At 40.8% G+C, this 8,437-nt stretch overlaps 1 pseudogene; it reads left to right on the top strand.

Annotated features, from left to right (window-relative positions):
• The first annotated feature begins 2,449 nt into the window (after nucleotides 1-2,449).
• Nucleotides 2,450-2,602, top strand: LOC102836192 (annotated as a pseudogene).
• Nucleotides 2,603-8,437: the final 5,835 nt, after the last annotated feature.

The raw sequence follows: 8,437 nt of genomic DNA, 5'->3' as shown, positions 1-8,437 counted from the left end.
TTCTGTCACCATACTTATTAAATTTGTATGTTGTTGTTTGTTAAGTGCCATCGAGTCAGTTCCAACTCATAGCACCCTGTATAGGGTTTCCAAGGACTGGCTGGTTAGTGAACCGCCAACCTTGTGGTTCAAACAGACTCTGCAATCCAGTGCATTAACCCACAGTGTCACATCAGGACTTCAGTCTCTATACTGAGCAAATAATGCCAGAAACTGGATTATATAAGAAAAATATGACAACAGGATTGGAGGAGGACTCATTAACAAACTGCAATATGCTGATGATGCAATCTTGCTTGCTGAAAACGAAGAGGACTTAAAATGCTTACTGATGATGGTCAAAGACCACAGCCTTCAATATGGATTGCATTTCCATATAAACAACTGGACCAATAAAAAACATCATGATAAATGGAGAAAAGATTGAAGTTGTCAAAGACTTCTTTTTTTTTTTTTTTTTATCCACCATCAACACTCAAGGAAGCAGCAGTCAAGAAATCAAATGACATATTTGCATTAGGCAAGTCTACACAAGACCTTTTTAAAGTGCTCAAGAGCAAAGATATCCATTTCAGGACCCAAGCCATGGTATTTTCAATAGCCTCATCATATACATGTGAAAGTTGGCCAATGAATAAGGAATGTCATAGAAGAATTGATGCATTTGAATTGTGGTGCTGGAGAAGAATATTGAAAGTACCATGGACTACCAGCAGAACAAATAAATCTATGTTTATAGAACTCTGGCCAGAATGCTCCTTACAAGCCAGGATGGTGAGGACTTTGTCTCTTATTTTATGAACATGTTATCAGGAGGGACCAGCCCCTGGAGAAGGACGTCATGCTTGGTAAAGTGGAGGGTCAGCGGAAAAAGAGGAAGACCTCCCATGAGATGGATTGGCACAGTGGCAGCAGCAATGGACTCAATTGTAACAAGCATGAGAATGACACAGAACTGGGTAGTGTTTCATTCTAATATGCATCAGGTCCCTGTGAGTCAGAACTGACTGGACAGCACCTGACAACAACTGTAACTAGTATACACGCTCCATGAGACTAGGACATTTGTCTGTTTTCTTCTTTGTGCTATCCCTGGTGTCTAGAACCATGCCTGGCACACAGTAGAAACCCATTCAATATTTGCTAAATAAATGAAGAAATGACGGTTCACACAACCACCTCCTTAAAGTAGGTGACTCTCTTCTCACACATGCCTTAGCCTCGCCTACTCCCCTTTCCTCTGTAAGCACCTGAAGAGCAGGCAGCCTCCACATTAGCTATTATCACCTCCACCACCTGCCCTATTGCTTCTGCTGACAACCCAGGCTCTGTGAGATGCCTGATGGATTACTGACAGAAACTGACAAGGAGTGAGCCCTAGCTCTCACCCACCTGCTATTTGGAATACTGACTTGTGATGTGTAAGTGTTGTGCCTGCATGTATGGAGCAAAGACTCCATTATGACACTGATGAATTGGGTAATTAGTCTTGATGAGATATGGCAGGTTTTGTGGGAGCACAAAAGTGAGACACTTTCATACTTAATTACAAGACTGGATAAAAGCGCTTTACTCATTTATCTAAAGAAATTCTGTATTTATACTTGTTGGCCTTGTTTTTATTTCTGTACTGATTTGAAAGCTCATGTATCTCCTAGGACAGTAGCTATGGCTCAGCCCTTGATATTTCTTTCACGTAGACAGCAACAGAGAAACATAAACTGAACGATCCAGACTCAATCCAGGCCCCCCAGAAAGTCTGGATAAAACTGTGGTGACTCAGACCACTATGACCGTCCAGCACACAATACACACTGTCACCAGCAATAGCGGCCCCCACCCCAGTTGTCCCAACCCCCACCCCTGGCAGGCATTAGCCATGCATGATATCCTGAGTAACTTTCCTTCTTTTGCTGTGTTGTTAAGTGCATTGGAGTCGATCCCGACTCATAGCAACCCTGTATAGGGTTTCTGAAGAGTGGCTGGTAAGTTTGAATTGCTGACCTTGTGGTTCAAACCGACTTTGAGGTCCAGCGCATCAACCCACAGTGCCACATCAGAACTCCTTCCTTAGAAGGGTCTTTCTCAAAAGTCGCTATTGAACCAAGAGAGCAAGCCAGAATACCAGGATGGTCCTCCCCAAATTCAGAAAGGAAGTACAGAAAAGAGGCCTAGTAAACATACACATGAGAAGGACACCTGGAGGTTCTGAGCTGATGGAAGAAGGTCTGTGTTCTCAGATGAGGAGTCCAGAGGAATGGGGGTGATTAGGTCACTGGTCATTTCCTGAAGAACCAAGCAGAATGTCAAAAAGTGCTACAGCAATTTGACTACAGTATTAGTTCCCCAGGGTTGCCATGGCAAATGACAACAAACACACTGGCTTAAAACAGCAGGTATTTGTCCTTTCTTCACAATCGAGTGAGTGCTGCTACCTTTCATTTTCACTATGTCTTCTCATAAGAATTTCAGGATCAAAAGATTCCTGGCCAAGAAACAAAAGCGACCTCATCCCATTCTCCAATGGATTTGAATGAGAACTGGTAATAAAATCAGGTACTACTCCAAGAGAAGAAAGTGGAGAACCAAGCTGGGTCTCTAAGGAGACCCTCATGTGATGGCACACTTAATGCACCTAGGTTCTAGCACTCGACCATATCAAGTTAAATTTTGCAAAGATCTGATCAATTGAACATGTATGGCAAAACTTATGGTTTCTTCCTTTGTTTTTATGTTTCCACATTAAAAGGTTGGCTAATAAATACGTTAGATCTTTGGTTTGAAAAAAATAAAACAAGACAAAAACAGAAATATATTCTCTCACAGTTCTGGAGACTAAATCCAAAACCAAGATGTCTGCAGGGCCATACTCCCTCTGAAGGTTCTAGAGGGAGTCTTTTCTTGCTCCTTCCAGCTTCTTGTGGCCTTTTACAATCCTTGGCACTTTCTAGCTTGTAACTGCATCACTCCGATCTTGTTCTCCCTTGACACAGTATTCTGCCTATGTGTCTCTATGTTCTTTCATCGTCTTATAAGGACACTGGCCATTGGATTTATCTTCTATTCAGTATGCTCCTATCTCATTTTAAATTTATGTCTGCAAAGACACTACTTTTAAATATCACATTCTGAGGTTCCAAGTGGACGTAAATGTTGGGAGGACTTTATCCAACCAACTATAAATACCTTTCCTGCATTACACAGGGTCTTCCCTCAACCTCTTTTTGTTATCTGTCTTATAACTCTCAAGTCAATATAGTCCCTGGAATGTTTGTTGAAAAGGGCCACTTTGGGCATATAACCCCTTCCTGTCATCACCACTCTCTCACTCCCACTATGATTCTGAGGATGTAACATCAGGAGAGTGTCCACAGCCTTGTCTTCTCTGCCAGCTTGTCAAAGGGACCCTGGAATTGCCAGTCTCATTTCCACCCCCATCTCCCTATCCCAAAGAGGGAGGAGGATTCTTTTGTTTGGATCTTCCTTCTGTCAAGCAGGGAAAGCGAGTCCACTGAAGGTAAATTGGAGAGACTGATGGATGAGGATATTCCGGAGTAAACAAAAGTTCGATGGAAGTGGTAGATGAAAGCAGGAGATTTTATAAGTATTTCTGTCATTGGTATGATTGGATCCTCTTCACAGTAGTCTAAGTGAAGGACTCGAACTGTTTTTTAATGACCTGTGCTAAACAGTTTCTCTTACTATGCGACCCCTCTACCTGGGACCAAGCTTTATAAGGGTTACACACAAGCTCATATCTTCACTCTGGGAAATTAAGGGGGAAATACTTGCCATTCACCTTATTACTTACTAGTCGTGTGACCTTGGACAATTCACTGGAGCTCCCTCCATTTCCTCATCTATAAAAAATGACTGAGGTGAAGGGAGTAAGCTCTGAGGTCATGTCAACCATAAAACTGTGGGATATTTCAAAGTTCTGCTCTAGGCAGTCCAGGAACAATAATGATCACCTCTGGTAGCATAGCGGTTACGAACCAGGCTGCGAACCTTAAGGTCAGAAGTTTGAAACTACCAACCACACCGTGGGAGAAAGATGAGGCTTTCTGCTCCCATAAAGATTTACAGCCTCGGAAACCCTGTACAGGGTTGCTATGGATCGGAACTGACTCGACAGCACTTCACAACAACAACAACATTTACTGAACGTTTTCTTATGCGCTAGAACATTTACAAGTACCATCTCAAGAAAGAAAGAAAAATAATCAAGCTTTTATTCTAGATCATCACATGAAAAGATAAATCTCTAAAAGGGATGCCCAGCTCCTAGGCTCAGGTATCTGAATCAGGTATTCAGATACCTGAGCAAAGTAAAAAATACAATGATCTTTCCCAAATTATTGTTCCTCTGTGAGAGCTAGCCCAGTAACGCTCAGCCAGTCAAGACTTCAGGACAACACAATACCCAGCAAGGGCTCAGGGTGGCACCATAGGCCGACTAATTGTTTTGTTGATGAACTTGGCCCAAGATTATTTCCAGGTTCTGTGTTCAAGATTCTGTTCTTTTTCAGGACGATTGAACCCTTTTGCAGAAACTGACATTCATTCATAGGCAGCAAATGGGTCCCTTCCACAGACAGGCTGCAACAATAATGAGGCAGCCGGGCAGCCGCAGCGTCTATTGTTTGGGCTTCAGGGCAGGGAACTCAAAGAAGCTGGGATAACAGCTGCATCTGTAGGAGGGTGCAAGTCAAACTCAGCTGGTTTCCTCATTAAAAACACAGCTTTTTTTTTTTTTTCCTTCAAATCTTGGAAAATTTCAAAAGTTCACAAAAGTAATCAGAATTGTAGAGTGAACCTCCATTAACCAGCTTCAACAATTATCAACAATTTGCCAATCGTGTTTCATCTGTCCAGATAATTTCAAATCCCAGATAGGGAGTCACCACACTTGAAAAGGCTTCAGCACCAGACTGATTCTTAAGTGGTTGCACCAAAAGGATCCTTGCTCATTCCTTGGCCCCCTGCCCCTGCACACACAACATTGAATTTTTCTGCATTCTTTCCACTCTCTTTCCCTTTATCCCACCCATAGATCATCCCTCTCTCTTCCTTATCCTCGGGGCCCTGCCTCAATCCCTCTACCAGTAATGCTCACCCTCTCTCTAAAGATGGATCCTTTATTTTATTTTTCAAATCTTAGAAAATTTTTACTTTTTCACTTTTTTAATTGTGAATGGAGTAAAGGTTTACAGAGTAGATATGCAGTCCCACATTGAACAAATCATACATCTCCTTTCCTACAATGATTGCAATCCCTTCCATGTACTGTCAGTTAGCAGTATTTATCTCTATTCACTTTCATTCTTGTGCTCCTCCCTGTCTCCCACTACTTTCATCTTTCCTGTGCAAGGGAGGTTCCCTTGCATATACTGCCTTCCCCTTCATCCAAGCTGGAGTCCTGGTGTGGCGCTGTGGGCTAAAGTGTCAGACTGCAAAGTCAGTTTGAACTGCAAGGTTGGCGGTTCAAGTTCACCAGCTGCTCCTGAGAAACTCCATACAGGGTCGCTATGGGTTGGAATCAATTCGATGGCACTTAACAACAACAACATCATCCAAGCTAACATGTGTCTACTCTCTACCCAATGAATAATTTTTCCTTCCGCCACACCCCTGGTAACCATCATAGAATGTTTCTTTTAGCAGGAAAATCTCTTCTTAAATTTTCACAACAGTGATCTCATAATATTTATTCTTTTGTGATTGACTAATTTCTTCCAGAATAATGTCCTTCAGGTTCATTTATGTTATGAAATGTTTTGCAGATTCATCATTCTTCAACACTGAGTAGTATTCCATTGTGTGTATGTACCAAAGTTTGTTTAACCATTCTTCCATTGATGGGCATTTAAGTTGCTGTGAATACTGCTACAATGAACATGGGTGTGTATATGTCTATTTGTGTCACAGCTCTCATTTTTTGAGGATATATGGCAAGTAAAGGGACTTCTGGGTAGTACGTTATTTCTATTTCCAATTTTCTGAAGATGCGCCATACAATTTTCCACAGTGGTTGCACCGTTTTACAATCCCACCAGCAGTGTAGGACAATCCGTTTCTCCACGCCCTCATCATCATTTATTGTTTTCTGTTTTTCTGAACTTTACTATTAATGCCATGTTGAGATGATATCTCATTGTTGTTTAGATTGGAATCGCTCTAATGGCTAGTGATCACGAACATTTCTTCATATGTTTATTGGCCACCTGAAAGTCTTCTTTAGTGAAGTGTCTGTTCAAGTCCTCTGCCCATATTTAGACTGGATTATTTGTCTTCTTGTTGAAGTATTCTATAAATTTTAGAGACTAGTCCCTTGTCATTTCCAGTCTGTTGGTGAAATCTTTTCATACACATAAATGTTTAATTTTGATGAGGTCTCAATCATCTATTTTGTTTTCTGTGTTTGTATGTTCTGTTGTGTTTGGTAGTGTGTTTATGCCAGGTATCAAAGCCCCTAAATTCGTCCCTATTTTTTCACTGAAGATCTCTATAGTTCTAAGTTTCACATTTAAGTCTTTTATCTTTAAGTTTGTTTTTGTATATGATGTGAAAAAGGGGTCTTTCTTCATTCTTCTGAAAATGGATTTAGAGTTTGCTAGAATAATTTATTTAAGAGACTATCTCTACCCCATGTAATATGTTTAGGCCCTTTGTCGAAGATCAACTGACCATAGGTGGATGGATTTACTTTGGGATTCTCAATTCTGTTCCTTTTGTTGTACCAGTACCAAGCTGTTTTGACTACTGTGATTTGACTACTGTGTAATAAACTTTCAGATCAGGAAGTAAGAGGCCTCCTACTCGGTTCTTTTTCAGTAATGTTTTGCTTATCTGAAGTCTCTTTCCTTTCCATATAAAGTTAGTGATTAGTTTTTCCATCTTTAAAAAGAAGGATGTTGGAATCTGGATTGGGATTGCATTATATCTATAGATTGCCTTGGTTAGTGTTTACATTTTCACAGTGTTAAGTGTTCCTATCTATGAAGATGGTATATTTTTCTACTTTTGTAGGTATCTTTTGGTTCCTTGTAGTAGTGTTTTATAGTTTTCTTTGTATAGGTCTTTTGTTTCTTTGGTTAGATTTATTCCCAAGAATTTCATCTTTTGAGTGGCTATCATAAATGATATTGTTTTCCTGACTTCCTTGTCAGTGATCTCTTTATTGTGTAAAGGAATCTGACTGAATTTTGGATGTTGAACTTGTACCCTATCACTTTGCTGAATCTTTCAGTGTTATTGTTGTTATTAGTGCCATTGAGTCAGTTTCAACTCATAGTGACTCTGTAGAGGATTTCTGAGGAGCAACTGGTGAGTTTGAACCACCGACCTTGCTGTTTAAACAGACCTTACAGTTGAGTACTTATCCTACAGTACCACACCAGGATGCCATTGAATCTTTCAATGAGTTCCAATTATTTTCTTGCTGAAACTTTGGATTTTTTATGTATAGGGTACCATCTGCAAATAGAGTTTTACTTCTTTTTTCCAATTTGGATGCCTTTAATTTCCCTTTCTTGCATTATAGTTCTGGCTAAGACTTGTAGCATAATATTGAATATTGTTGTTGTTGAGTGCCATGGAGTCGGTTCCGACTCATAGCGACCCTGTACAGGGTTTCGGAGGCTGTAAATCTTTACAGGAGCAGAAAGCCTCATCTTTCTCCCGCGGAGCAGCTGGTAGTTTCGAACTGCTGACCTTGCGGTTCGCAGCGCGATTCGTAACCACTATGCTACTAGAGCTCCTATAATAGGAGTGGTAATAAAGGGCATCCCTGTCTGGTTTCTGTTCACAAGGGGAATGCTTTCAGTTTTTCTCCATTTAGAGTGATGTTGGCTGTTGGTTTGATATATATACCCTTAATTTGTTTCTTTAACTTTTCATTGTGAATTGAGTGAAGGTTTACAGACCAGATCATCAGTTTTACATTCAACAAATCCTATGCTTTGTTTCATCTCAATGATGGCAATCCCCTGATGCAATAATAGTTATCCCACTTCCTCTCTGTGGTTCCTAGTTGCATCTCACCCACCTTTCCATCCCTTTTCAACTTTGTTGCCCTTTTGATTTTGAATGATGGACCATTCCATGGTGAGTAGACCTTGCTAGTGTTGCTGTCACCACATATACCTATCTACTGCTTGGCTGAACATTGGACCACGAGGGTGAGTTCCTTTCCAGACCAGAAGGGAGGTCAAAGACCATAGCCTCGGGTTGCTCTAGTCTCTTTCTGACCAGTAAAATTGGCCTTTTTTTTCTTAATAATTCTGAGTTTTGTTCCACATTTTCTCCCACTCAAGGACCCTCTAATGTGATCCCTTTCAGAGTAGTTGGTAGTGGTAACCAGGCACCATCTAGTTCTGATCTCAGCATCCATTGGACTAATTGATTCCAAGCCTCTTCAATTATCACTACCTTTTCT

Source organism: Chrysochloris asiatica, unplaced genomic scaffold, assembly GCF_000296735.1.
Source record: "Chrysochloris asiatica unplaced genomic scaffold, ChrAsi1.0 scaffold00067, whole genome shotgun sequence".
Lineage (NCBI taxonomy): Eukaryota > Metazoa > Chordata > Mammalia > Afrosoricida > Chrysochloridae > Chrysochloris > Chrysochloris asiatica.
The sequence above is the reverse complement of the archived record's forward strand: the minus strand, read 5'-3'. Positions and strand labels throughout refer to the sequence as shown.